This window comes from Catharus ustulatus, chromosome Z (genome assembly GCF_009819885.2).
Source record: "Catharus ustulatus isolate bCatUst1 chromosome Z, bCatUst1.pri.v2, whole genome shotgun sequence".
NCBI lineage: Eukaryota > Metazoa > Chordata > Aves > Passeriformes > Turdidae > Catharus > Catharus ustulatus.
Window position 1 is genome coordinate 23,394,751 of NC_046262.2, and position 14,375 is coordinate 23,409,125.

General features: G+C 38.0%; 1 protein-coding gene across 4 annotated transcripts in view; it reads left to right on the plus strand.

Moving 5' to 3' along the window:
* LHFPL2 (LHFPL tetraspan subfamily member 2) overlaps positions 1–14,375 on the plus strand; it is a 139,926-nt gene that overhangs the window by 28,166 nt on the left and 97,385 nt on the right. The gene's annotated exons all lie outside the window — the stretch shown is intronic.

Here is a 14,375-nt window from a genome sequence, read left to right on the forward strand (position 1 = left end):
CCGATTCTTTATAATCCAATGAGCTAATTTAAACTAATTTTCTCAATTAAAGTCTTTACAATTATACCTTAGAAAAAGAAAATCTCTGAAAAAAAATCTGCTCAAACATGTGAACTCCACTGCTGGACAAATCTCATTTTCTCAACCTGCAAAAAGCAGAGGCTTTTCTTATATTTCTTCAAGAAAGGAATATCAATTCTGAAAAGCAAAATTTAAATAATTTCTGAAAATCTCTTTGGAAAAAATAACATATATTAGCACAGATTTAAGTAAAGAGTTTTAAGTAAGCATCGAAAGCAAAAGATATTCTAGAGAATAGCTGAATTTTAGCTTTAATCCCAGGATGTTAAAAAGACACATGTTTTTTTCCCTTTAATCTATAATGAAAAGCAGTCAGGTATAGCAAGCAGTACATCTTCCTTTGCTTTTAACTGGAGCCACTGGTTTTCAGCTCCCTGGAGATAATTAAGCCTTAAATATGAAGGATGCATCACAGTGATAAACAAGGGATGCATCACATGACATACTTCCAAAATATTCTAGCAAATAACACTTTATTTCCTTCTTCTGGTGATACTGTGAGTGAAGTTTCTAGCATAGCTGATGATTCTGTGCACAAAGTTAACATTAAATAGCTCATGCTGTGGAGCTGGGAGGAAGCTGGTTTCTGAAATGCACATCTAATGAGACAATGGTGCAGCAGCCCACCTACCTGCCTGCCCCATGACACTGACAGCTCAGCAGTCAGCTCTTTGTTAGGCTGGAAGCTTTCTTTCACTGGTGCCAGAACATGAACACTTCTAACATGCATTTTTTTCTATATCAGAACCTAGCATCAGTTGCAGGTAAAAAAAAGATGTTTTGATTAAACATGATGTGGCTGTCATACCTCACATTCCCCAGACTCTCTGAAGTTTCATATGTTTTTCATGTATTGAAGAAACTACCTAAAATCAGTCGTGCTCCTAAGCAGAGGGATCAGAAATTGTAATTCCCAACTCCTATCTGCACCAGCTAGAAGTCTCACAAAATCAGGTTCTTTCAAGCATTTTCTCTGTACTCCTGTTTCTTTTACTCTCAAGTGGGTCAGCTTCCATAAGATGGGAAAATCCTCCAACTCCTCTTCTTCCAACAGATGGTGAGGACACTTGGAGGTGATGACTGCAGGTGGTTTACCCAGCCTGCAGAGAGATGGGAACACATAGGTGATCCATTTTCAGTGGAAGAACCCCATGGGACTACCTGTTACACTAACACACTGTGGGACTACAGGGCAGGCACAGTTCTTTAGGTAAAACATATCCTCAAGAGAGGATCCTGTGTTGGTAGAGATGCCCAGCACCCACCAGCCAGGTGGTAGCACCACACCAAAAGTAGGCAGGAGACGAGCAGCAACACTGTTCAAGGTCTAAACCTGCAAGACTCACCACTACCTTGGAGATCTCTGGCTCTTTCTACTGACTCTACAAACATTGCAGGTCTAAGATCAGGTAACGTGAATCAGGTGGCAAATTTTTCAGCTCTGCATGGGAAACAAATATGGAGTTGCTTTGAAGCTGCAACCAGCACTTTTATGACTGAATACACTTGTATATCAATTTCTGGCAGAATTTTAAAGCATGCCCTTCTGAAAGTAAATTAATGGAAGAAAAATGAGTCAAGGGAAAGATTCAGTTTCCTCTTACATGCATGACTCATTTTAATTATCATCCTGCAGGCAGATCAGTTCATTGCTAGAAAGAACTGATTATTTACTCTTTTTCTCATTAGGTAAGAGCCATTACACAGTCAGACTGAAAAATCACAACATGAAGTAAAACTAGACCTTGCTTTATAATGCTAGCATTTTTACTTCCTTTTGTATTTTTACCCTGTTTTCAAACTGTATTTTTTTTTAAATTATGGTGAATCTACATTGCTAAGGCATGTATTTCTTTTTTTAACACCCGAACTTGGTTACATCAGCCAATAAAGCATTATAGTATCTGTTTTTCAAACTAAGTATCCAGATGCATCTCTAGGAGTTTATGTTTTAAACTGTAAATTAGGAACACTATTTCATAGCATAATTCAGTACACAAAATTTTCTTCAAAGCACTTACCACATCGAGTTTTGTTTTTATTTTACTATACCATAAGGGATCTCAAACTAAATTAATTTTTTGGGGAGGCAGAAAAAGGACAGAAATTTTAGGGTGTGTGATATAGTTCAGGGTTTTTTGTGGAACAGCAGAAGTCATGCTAGAAAGAGAAGACAAAAATCAAATTGAGCCCTGGTGACATGGCAAGTGCTCAGCTGATGAAATCATGCCAAAACTAGCACCTATAATTAAAATACAATGGAATGGCAAAAAAAAAAAAAAAAGCTTTCATTCTGTCTGAAGGAGTTGTATTGTGGGTGGGAAGGTATCATTTTCTTTCTCTAAAGAAATCAAATACATATATTGGTATTTCAGCCTGGAAATAAGACATGACGGGCATAAATAATGCAGTCCCCTAGCTGCCATGATTTATTATTTAAGAGTAATATATCTAGGGAAACTATTTGGATTTACAAACATTCTCACTCATGTTGAGAATCTTCAAGATTGCATTATTTAAGGAACTTACTATCCCTAACAGGAGATGCCTCCAAAAAAGCATTCAAACTTGTGAGTGGGCAGAAACCCTGGGCTGCTGATTGCTGGTAAGGTAGGCACTGGTAGGGTCCATCTGGCCAGTTAAATGTGGCATTGATGTGGAGATGACTGCAGTGAAGGAAGGATCATCCCACAAGCTAACAAGGGTAGAAAGTAAAGCCAGATAGAAAGCACAGGTTACCCTGGATGACATGGTAGCAGTGTTGTGCTTCAATGTGTCCTCTCCTCTCCTCTCCTCTCCTCTCCTCTCCTCTCCTCTCCTCTCCTCTCCTCTCCTCTCCTCTCCTCTCCTCTCCTCTCCTCTCCTCTCCTCTCCTCTCCTCTCCTCTCCTCTCCTCTCCTCTCCTCTCCTCTCCTCCCCTCCCCTCCCCTCCCCTCCCCTCCCCGAGGGCAAGTCTGCTTTATTTGGGTAGGAGCAAACAAGTGGGGCTACACTAAAGACGTACAGAATGATGTTTTCTTCCTCATTTTATTTCCCTTTTATTTGGGGTATTGGTCAAATAAAATGTGCGTAAGAATGCCTTCTGACCAAGTGACTAAAACATCACATCGTTTCATAAAGGACCCAGTGTGGGCAGATCCCAGGAAGCTTGGTGTAGTCAATAAAGAGCCAATGACCTGTTCTTTGGTAAGCTGTGGCCAGTGCTTTGCTCATGGCATATACAGTGCTAGATGGAATGCTTTAATAAGCCTGTGATTTCTGTGCATACATTTTTGTCACTGCTAAAATTGCAGAAATTGTATCTTTAGCTCATCTGTTAGAAGGACTATTCTATCTCTATTACCATCTTGCACTAAATTTGTGATAACTGGGTACTGGTCTTGAAAGCTTGAAAATTCTCTATCAAAGTGTAGGGTTTTTTTCCAACATCTCCATCATCTTAAGAGATGAGCTTGCCAATTCATTTGCTGCTAAAGGCAGATGCAAATGAAATCTTATCTGAAAGAAGACTTATCTAGATTGGAACAGGAGGTTCCTCCTGTGTCACAATTTATCTGTTACCACTTAGAAAGATAAAGATTGTTTTTCTGCAATGTCCATCTCTAGATGTTTTTTTAGGAGTCAATTTAGCTTCAGCAGGTATTCACCTTTGCAAGTAGTGAAGCTTGGCTATGAAGTTTATCTTGACATTATTTTAACATTTTCTTTTCAGTAGGAGTATTCAAATTATATATAATTTTTTCAGGTGACAGGTAACTTTTTTTGTTTTCTTTCTTTGTCAGCTAATCATTGAAAATCTTTTCTGCTTTTCAAAACAGTGTTTGCTTTTTAAGTTCATTGCCTCTCTAGACTGTAAAACCACAGGAAGGAAGTGTTGTATCTCTTGGCACACTTGAAGTGATCAGATGTGCGTGTTCAAATATGGTCACATAAATTTGTTTGTTAACTGACGGATAAGTTTAGGCTATTTAAATTCCTGTTCTTTAATTAAGTTTTTAATTCTAAATATCTGTTTAAAATAAATGTGGGATCTAGGAGATCTCAGATGCTTTCCTGGTGGAAGTGAAAGATGAAGGTTTGTGGTTTTGTTGTGACATTAAGTATCCTTAAAAAGGGAGGTTATATATTATTAGCAGTTATATTTTAAACCTGGTTATCTCAAATAAGTGAAGATAGGTGTCAGGCACTGGATATGTTATTCTGTGGAAGAGCCGTATTTTCTAACTGAACTGTGAAATGTGCATTTGTCCCTGAAGTAGGATAATTATGCATACCTTTGTACATTACTACACAAAATACTATGAATATGTGTGTGTTAAAATACTTAGGACTCACAATGGTAGCATGCCCTGTTACTTAATTAACAGATGTTTTATTTTAATAAATGTGAGCTACAAACGTAACCATGTTTGTGTTACTCCATAAGAAAATGATTTTGTTTATGTTAAATGATTGTTGTGCCCTTCAGTCAGTTAAAATAAACCAGAAGCTAATAACATTTTTAGGTAGGTCTCCTAAATATGAGTTTCTGTTTCTCTTCTGCCATGATTGCAGAAAGCTTTAACATGAGCAATTACCAAGGCTGAGTGCTTGTGCATTGCTGCAGTCCTAATAGAAAGCAGAGATGTCTGGAGTAATCAGATAAAAATAATGTGCGGGCCTAACTCCAGTCAAATGATATTAAAAAACTATTACAGATGAGGCAAATTAGAGGTGTTCTGAAGTCCCACAGATAGGCTACTTTTCCATGGTGTTCAAGGAGGGCAGTACTGGGTGTGACCCAGTGTCTTGATTCCCCAAATTGAGGGAGGGCATAACCTCGCTCTGCTCCTGACCAGCCCTGCTCTCCCTCTCTTCCAGACTAACTCAAGACAAAAAGAACCCAGGCTTAGGGTAGTCTGTCATGCTGGTGTAAAGGAGGGAATGAGATGATACTTGCTGTCCAGGTATAGGGGCAGAATGAAGGGAGGGGAGGAGTGGAAACTCTCTGTCATGTTCCATTTCGGTTGGCAAAAAACTTCAGACTAGTTCAACTGCTCCTGAAGCTGCAGCCATGAGGTTACAGGCGAGTCTCCTTCTATGAGTTTCTTTCATTTTGTCTGCAAAAGGGGTAACTCATCTTTTGGATCAAAGGAGGTCAGTGGACACAGGGTAAGATGTATGAGAATTTTAGGAGCAGATCTCAGGCTTGGCTGCCTCTAAGGGTATGACATGATTGATAGCACGAAACTGGCGTAGTTTTGCTTCAGATCAAAGCTTTGCAATCTTCTCCCCATCTTATTTCTAATTCCTGATAATTGGGGACAAGCACAGCAGGACACTGTCTGTCTGACACATCTAAATAAACTCTTATTGCAGAGATTCCTGTTCAAAGCATTCCGCCTTTTCCCTCCCCAGTGGTTGTGTTTCACAGATGGAAGGAAGCCATTTTGTTTTCACAACTTCTGTTATTGCTGTTTGATTCTCCCCTGGGTATCTCTTTTTCCAGGATTACAGTAGCAGTAATGTTAGTTTTGGAAGGAGGAAAATAAACTGGTCTGTTCCTAGAAATCGAAGTGTTTTATGCAAAGAGGAGATACGTGGTGCTGTGGCCCTCATACGTAGTACTCTGGATTAAGGAGTGACTGGCAGACGTGGCAGTGGCTGTGCTAAGATGAATGTTTCCGGGTACAAGGAAGTACCGTAGAAAAGCATAAATGGAAGACAGTTGTCAGCAGTGAGAAGTTAAGCAATATCACAGAAACAAAGCTTACTTATCCTGAGATCTGTAGAATACTTGCAGAGACAGACTGGTTGAGGTTGTTGAGTTGCTTGCCATATTCTAGATGTCTTCCTTCTGGGTCCTCATCTCCTTTTGGGGTCATGCACTTCTACATCTGTAAGCAATAAAGAACAATTTCTGTTTGAAGGGATCTTCTGTAGGAGCATTTAAGGGTTTGCTTCGTTTATGCACTGCTCACTGAGGTGTCACACTGCTCCTGGCTGCAGGAATAACAGGAATGTGCCAGTGGGTTCATCTGTGCTTGCTGTGAAAGTTGCAGTTATGCCTGACCTGCAGAGCAACCCCCTGTTTCAGGGGAATCAGTTTCCCATTGCTTTGTGAACTGTCTGTGCACTTCTTGTGTTTACATGAAGGAAGATGGACCAGTGCTTGTATGACAGTGCCGGTGGTCAGAGCAGCTCTTGCAGCTGGGAAAAAGTACATAGCAGAGTCCTGCCAGTGAATTTGTGATCAGTCTCTTTGCATCTGGAAACTACTAGTAATAATCCCATTCTGCAAGCCAGTACGTGAGGACACAGTGGGAACTGTTGGGGTTGTTTTGCTTTTATTTTTTGTGTTTTAAGGCTGCATTTTAAAAAAATTTCAGTGATCATCCGTAATGGAACAGAAGATGGGACTGGGAGAGTGGCCCTGACACTGTTTTTATACTTTTCTATCTGGAGAGCTGCTTGCTCTTGAATTTGTTTAACAAAACTCAGAGGCTTTGCAAATGCTCCTTGGCAGAGGGCGTTTCCTGGTGCAGGCTTCCATCTGCATTTGTGTGGATTTAAAGAGTATTTTGATGATGTGGTACATTGCTGAGCTAGGCTCCAGAAAGATGTCAACAGGTGTTGTACTGGTGTATGTAAAGTCCAGCAGTTAACTACCATTTTAAACATGTGAAGCATAACCTTAATGGCTTTTAATGAGAGTTTAGGGCAAAAGTATGATGGCATTATATCTATGATATTAACACATACAGGAGAAGTATTCTCTGCAAGGATGCATTAAATGGTGCCTTAAGGTACAAATTTTATTCCCACCCTGCAGTTTATAGATTGTGACTTAATTTCTCCTAACACTATATTAAGCTGTACTATGAGGTTTACCGAATCTCCACTGTGATATTTTGTTTGACTTTAAGAACTTTCCTAGGAAAAAGAATTGTTTCTTTTTCATGAAACCGTTTCCTGTAACTCATATGGCTGTTCATTCTCTTGTGTAATTTGTAACTGTTCCTCCTTCATTGTATTTCCGTAGTAATTTTTAACCTTGAACAGTTGTGCAACTCAAGTAAGGATCTAGTTATCTGTCAAGTGTTAGTTAAGTATTGTGTGCTTTTACTTTTCAGTCTTGGTCTCTACTTACTGCAGATATTACCCATATATCTAAAATACCTAAGGGAACACAGTAGAGTGAGAAAAGCAATGAGGAGATGGATGCTCATTTGCAGTGTGCTGTATGTCCAGGCTGGAACAGAGCGCTCTGCTCTGCTTCCTGGAGAAGCAGACTTTTCCTGACTCTGGTCTGCTTCCTGGAGGCACAAGTCCCTTTCTAGTGGATCTGTGGACCTGATGTTAGGAAAAAAAGGAAAGCTCTAATGTTTATCACAGACTTTATTTTCTTTACAGACTAACTTTGTGTCAATTAAGTTAGTTTAATTAATCTTAATAAGAAATGGAAACTGACATTTTAGTTTTGATATCTCAGAACATAGTGTGTTTTGCAGAATGAGAAATTAATTGATGCATGCTTAAAGTAATCTGTTACTTAGGAAACCACCTCTTAACGGAAAATACGGGGGTTATGTACTTTAACACAGCTTCACAAAAAGTGGTCATGTACAAGGAAAAAGACCAACCATCTTAACAGATTTGGATACAAGTGAAAAGCAGGCATTTCAGATTTGGTTTTCTTTTGTGGCAGGTTTAACTGTTGTTCCATTGCTTAATCGTGAGGAATTCAATTTGATGTTACCTTTTGACTTTTCCAGCTGTGCTGTTACTCCTGCTTAATTTGTGCCTCAGGCTATTCCAAGCTTCAGTATAGATAAGAGAGCAAACAACCCTTGCCATCCAAAAACTAAACTGAAACAAAACTCTTAAAGAGTTTTCCTTGCAGTTTTTTTCCCTACTGTGGCATACATAATCTGTCTTGTTGTTTCAGAGATCTTCATTCAAGTTTTAAATACTGTTTCTACCCAACAAACTTTAAAGGACTAAGAGTTGAAGGCTTAATTGCCTTTGCCAATTGGGTGGGCCTGAAGTACATCTTTGTGGAAATTTACAAGAAAAGAAGTTTGTGTTATAGTTTCAAAAAGCATATTGATTTTGCTAAGGAGAAATTTACATCCAGTACCTGTAAAATTTCCGCAAATACTTGAGAGACGCAGCTAAATTTTTGTTGTGAAACCTTGGAATTTGGATGTTGTAAAAAGCGTACTTTTTTTCTATCATATGCATATACATCCCTTGTAGCTTCATCTTTTAAGTGTTTTATTCTTGCTCCTTCTCAAGCGTCTTTATTTTTCTTTCCTTTCCTGGGCTGTTACCTTTTTCTGTCTGTGAGGTCCCGAAGAAGAAATGCAGATAATACAGTTCTTGAACGAAAACTGGTGAGCTAGTACACTGTAACATGTCAGCCTTCATCTTGTCAAGTTGCATAAGTTTGAGGATCTTTGCTTAATTTAGGGTTATCTTAATTCTAAATCCCAGCATGGACTTCTGAAAGTATGCCAGTGTATATTTTCAGTGTGCACTCAGTTGCTAGAAATCTAGTGTTTTAGAAGCTCATTCTCAGTAAAGCAACTTCACAGTAGGATACAGGCACGATCCTGTTGTTTAAAAGGACTAATTTGTTTACTTCTGGAAAATGTGAGAACTGTGAGGGAGCCAGTATTGCAAATCTGCTATAATCAAAACCCAGTGAGACTCATCAGGAAAAACCTCCACCATATACTACTGAAACAAAAGTTTAACAGATGGGCCTACTGAGATTATTTTTAGACATGTAAATTGGTAGAATGTTGTGAGTAACATTTTTTCTTACTTGAACTGCAATGAATACTTTGTCAATTTTTTCTGCATAGCCACTAAAATATTAAATTAGAGTGTTTTACAAATATTATTTATTGTCTATAAATTCTGTTTTCATGAGCTACAGATATGAAATAAATAATTTTTAAAAATCAAAGTGGATATTTTTTTTCAACAGTCAAGCAGCAATGCAGTATGCTGTTAAACAGATTCATGGAGAAGATAATTGAAGGTTGTTAAGCAAAGCTTTAGAAAATCATTATACAATACAAGCACAGTCTTTGTCAAGCTTTATGGATAACCTACTTTTAAAATAGGCCCCAAGAGCAGAAAATTGCAGATTGAAGAATATACTTCTGTGTCTTAGGTTCTGTTGCCTCTGAAGTGTGGTTTTCCCAAAGCTCTGTAGAGGTTACAAGTAGTAAACTGACTGTTTCTTGATTGCTATGAAAAAAATGAGGAATTTGAAAACAGAAAAACAAGAAAGCAGCAATGGTGCATTACAATTGATCCTGGTGTTACACAGGAACATCGGTCTGGAGTTTCAAAGGCAGCTAGCTATCAGCTATGGCAGATTTTCTGTCTGACTGTGTAAGGACTGTGTGAGCTTGTTGTGTCTATATTGAAGCTGCTATTGTTCTCCTGCTGTGAAATGACAGATGGGCATGTCTATCCTGAGAGATCTGCGACTTTTGGCTGACTCGTAGTTTCTGAATCCATGCATAATAGAGCTTGCTATAGTCCTTCAAGAGGGAAGAAAAAAATAAAAAAAAAAAATCCAAATTAAACATATGGTGCCAGGCTGTATTGTGAAATCATGAAAAGTAAATTCCTTTCTTCTTTTTGAAGGCAGATAAGTTGTTTTTCTGAATGGGAACTATCAGCCTTTGCTTTTTTTTTTTTTTTTTGGTAGGGATGTAACATACCTTATGCATATGTATGTATATATTTTCCTTTGCCTCAGATAAAACAAGTTATGGTGCTTTTCTACTGTAGTCACACAAACAACCAGTACAAACACATGGAATCTGAAGAGTGATGAAGGAAGTTAAATTGGTTGAGATGTGCGGAGGCCATGGTGTCCAATTCAGAAATATATGCTTTGTTTTCTAATTACATGAATTAACATGTCATTAGAAACATGTTAATTAGTTTTGCAATTACATTAGTTTGTCTTAATATGTAGCATAAATGTATGTTAATTGAGTAATAAATATATTTTATGGTTCTGAAATGGTTTGTCAGACAAAATCTTATTAGAAACATTCATCTCTATTCAGCTCAGGTAAATATGTTTTTGTCTTGAAATAAATGATCCTAAAATTAAAAAAAGGAGATGGAATTACCACTCGTTTTGAGACATCTGTTGGGAAAATAAAACTGAATTAATTTGCGTCACTATTACAATCTAAAACTAGATGCTGATGCTTACTCCTCAGTTTGCCATTGTTTAATGCAAATACTGGCATTTTTGCTTCCGTGATGTTTGCTCTGCAAGTATGTGAATTGTTAAGGTCTGCTAAGACAATCTGATAGCCAAGTATCAGATGTTTAAACTAGGAGCTATAAACCAGCCTCTAGACTGAAGGAGCTATATAAATGAAGGGCTTATTTAAGTCCTGTGCAAAGAAATACATAATGAAGAACTTTATGTAGTAGAAGGGGAAAACATGGAATGGGCTGTGGATTGACATAGTTTTTCTTTTCCAGAATGTTTCGTTGTCATGTGAATAGGAAGTGCATATTTTTAAAGCAGGAGAGTGAAAGACAACAATTTAGTTAAATATTTGGGATGCCATCTCTCGTGCTGTACTTCAGGCAGGTATGTTACAACTTTGAAGTTACCTTTAGTTAGTTACAGAATAGCTGAAGGAACCGAATAGGCCAGGATGAGGCAGTGTGATGTTCTTCCATGGATGGGCTGCAGTCTATCAGTGCAAGCGTCTTGCTCCTGAACAAAGAGTCTCTCAGAGTCAGCCAGTCAGTACCTCTTCGTTTTTCTCAAACTAGTAGGAGACTCAGCAATCCAATTACTTCAACTACCATATTTGATGAAAAGTTATTTCTTTCTGCTAAAAAAAGCTTTAAAAAGTCAAAAACAATTAGTTAAATTCAGTGCAGTGTAATTGAAGTAGAGTGTAGATACTACAACCTTGATCCTATTCAGAAGAATTTTGATCCAGTATCCCAGTGGAAGGATTTCCGCTTACCTAAATTGATGTTTGCCATGTGAATTGAGAATCCTTGCCAGCTATGTTTCTGGATGACTCATGTTAAGATAGTTGATTTTTCAAGTCCTTTATGAATGGTAGGGTATAAATAGCTAGTACTGACCAAAAAAAAAAAAAAGTAAATTTAATTAATGAAACATGGACACTGTGGACATCTGTCAGAAGTAAGGGTTAAGAAATTAGCTGATCCAGTTCTCTATCATCCATGTATGTTACTGTATTTTTCTCTAACATGTTAATATTCATTTCAGTTCTTCTGAATGTGTTTTGGGTAAGTCTTAACTGTTCTAGTGGTATGCTCTCTGATGAGGTACATCACTGTATTGGCAACACACAGAAGTGAGGCCTTGTGCTGTCTCAGGTCCCATGTGTGAATTGAATACAGCAAACTGAAATTGTGCAGAAACTCTGCTTATCAAGCGAAAAGAATAAATATAGATATTTTACTGGTGAATGAGGTTATGGTAAAAGGAAGGACTCTACTGTTATACTTTCTGGGCTACAAGGAGGTTTGAAGCTACAAAATATGAGTTAACTCAGCATCTGAATGCCATAAACAGTGCTGGAGAATGGAGCCAGAGGGCATATATGCTAGAAATTATATGTGTTGAGTTAATTGGGGACCCACTTTTTTATTGGTGTCTCTTGGTCTTGGCTTTATTTTTCTTAAAAAAACTTCATTATTCTGGCAAAAAAAAAAAAGGGGGTGGGGGAAGAGAGAGAGAGCACCTTTTTGACATGCCTAGGTTAGGTCACTTTAAGTGATCAGTGTGTAACAGCACATATTAGTAGAGTCATGTTTTTGTGTGCTGAATACAGTGTGCAGCCTACCTGCTAGGTAACTTGACATTTCCATTTACTTCAAGGCAGGTAGAGGAAGAAAGATTGCCTTCTTATGCTTCCTGCAGCATTCCCTGTGTCTTGGTGGCTGCACTCATATTTTGGGAAAACTTGACAGGGAAGTGGCAGTGCTGACTGCAATCGAAAGCCAACAGGAGATCTCCACCAGCGCAATACCCTCCTACAATAGCAATAAGGAGTACCTTTGACCAGAGCAGTGCAGACACCAGTTTCCTGCACTTGCCCAGCAGTGTAGCTGAAGGCAATACCTGAGTAGTTCTCCGCTTGCCAAATGTGCCCAAAGGGGTTTAGTAAGTTTTTCAGAGGTTTTGTTAAACTTCTGTTGAACAACCCTGTTTTATTGCCCCCCAACAGGCTTTTGAAGCTAAGCAGTAAGGTTATCTTCTCAGGTGGCTTAGACCATTTTTTTGCTATCTTAATTGAAAGAAAAAACCCCACCAACCACAAACATTTACTACCTGAGGGGCTATCAGTGCTTCAAAGTAGTGGTTTGTTGTTGGGGTTTGTTTGTGTGTGTTTTTTTAATTTATTTTTTTTTCCCCAAATCTAGATGGTCAGGAGTCACTGTTACTGAAGTCCACTTCTCATAATTTTTCCCTCTTTCCTATTTAAAGTCTTGTATGATCAATTTCTTCTGTTCTTTCTGATTTTAATATCTTACCATGGTCAGGTGTGAACTGGAAGATTGCTAAACTGAAAACTCAACATTATAAGTTACCTCTTTGTCAGGTGTTAGTCCGAATATTCAGAGAATCTTTGAAAGAGCAAGAGAGTCTTCAGAAGACTGAGTAAGGTCAAATGTGAACCTATACTCTCTACTTCTTTCTTAAAAAAAAAATCTATCTATCTATCTATCTATCTATCTATCTATCTATCTATCTATCTATCTATCTATATCTATATATCTAGTAAAGGTGCTGGGGAATATGAAGGGAATTGTAAGCCAGTCAATAAAACCTGAAAGAAGAAAGGAATTACAAGCTGGTCAATGAAACCTTAATCCCTGCACATTTTTTTTTTAACAAGTTATTTAATAGTTGCTTTATAAGCACCTCTGGAATAATAAAATTGATAAGCAACCAGTATGGATTTATTAAGAGCCAACTGTTTCAGACAATTGAAATTTTCTTCCTTGGTAGTGTAGCTAACCTAGCAGATAGAAAATGAGTGATAGATGAGGTGTCTTAACTTTATTATTTTTTCATGCAGTAACTCTATATGATAGCCTTGACTACCTTACACATCACTATAGAAAAAGGTGAGGATCTCCACATGAAATCATTGTAAAATGAACACAGAAGTGGTTGAGAAAAGGTCTCTGAGGGTCAATCATGGTTTACTGACTACAGAGAAGGCATTTCAGATGGGTCCAGTATATCTTCTGGTTTTGTTCTGTAATTTTCATGGGTACTTGGCTAGTAGAACACAGAGAATATGGTAAATGGTTATCAAACAGACCCTTGGAGTCCACTTGTTGCATATAAAGAGTCATGACATGTAAGTAACAAAAGCAAACCTATTATCACATGGCTCAGATTCGCTGTACAGGGTTCTGTGTCTCAGCTGGTGCAGCTGAGGAAAGTTTAGATGAATCTCATATGGGGAAAGCCAGTTGCTTTGACAATTTGGAAAGACAGTGTAAACACAATGAGTTGAAATTCCAAAAGGTGAGTACAACTTGCTGTGTTTTGTATACTTGCTAGAAGAGGAATAAAAACTTAGAGCGATCTAGCCAGTGAAAACCTGGAGTTTATAGCTGAAGGACAAAAAACACCTGTTTATACATCTGAGATACGTAAATAAGGAATGGTACATCTAAGGGGACATAGCTGTCATTTTCTATTTAGCACTGATGAGGTCTTAGATAGAGTACTGCACCCAGCAGCTGTAAAAAAGTGCTTTAATACTATGACCTGCAAGAAGATGTTGAAGGGGGTGACTGTTTTGTCTTACAGGAAAAAAATGAGAGCTGTGGGAGACCTCTCAAAAAAAAGTGAAACTCTGTATAGGGCATTTTGTCTTCCATTATGAGGAGAGCAGAAAAAAATAGCAGTATAATTTTGGATGGAAAATAGAAAAGTAAGAATTGTCTTAGATACGCCATTTTCAGTGGCAGCTGCCTAACGCCTGGTGTCTACTATGTGATTTATCTATTTACATATTCTCAATAACACATTTCCTTTTGTTTATTAGAAGGGACAGGTTCTCACCTGTCACGTAACTGGAAATAGTGAGTCTCAGTGGCAGTGGATGTCTGAGTCATACTAGTTTTCCAGGCTGAAATGTTATTGTCATTTCTGATGGCTGTTGGGCGTATCAATGAATGGAATCTGGGCAGCAAACTCTGTCCAAATGAGCAAAGTCGTATTTCATTATAAACAGGTGATGACGAAATTAAATCTAGAT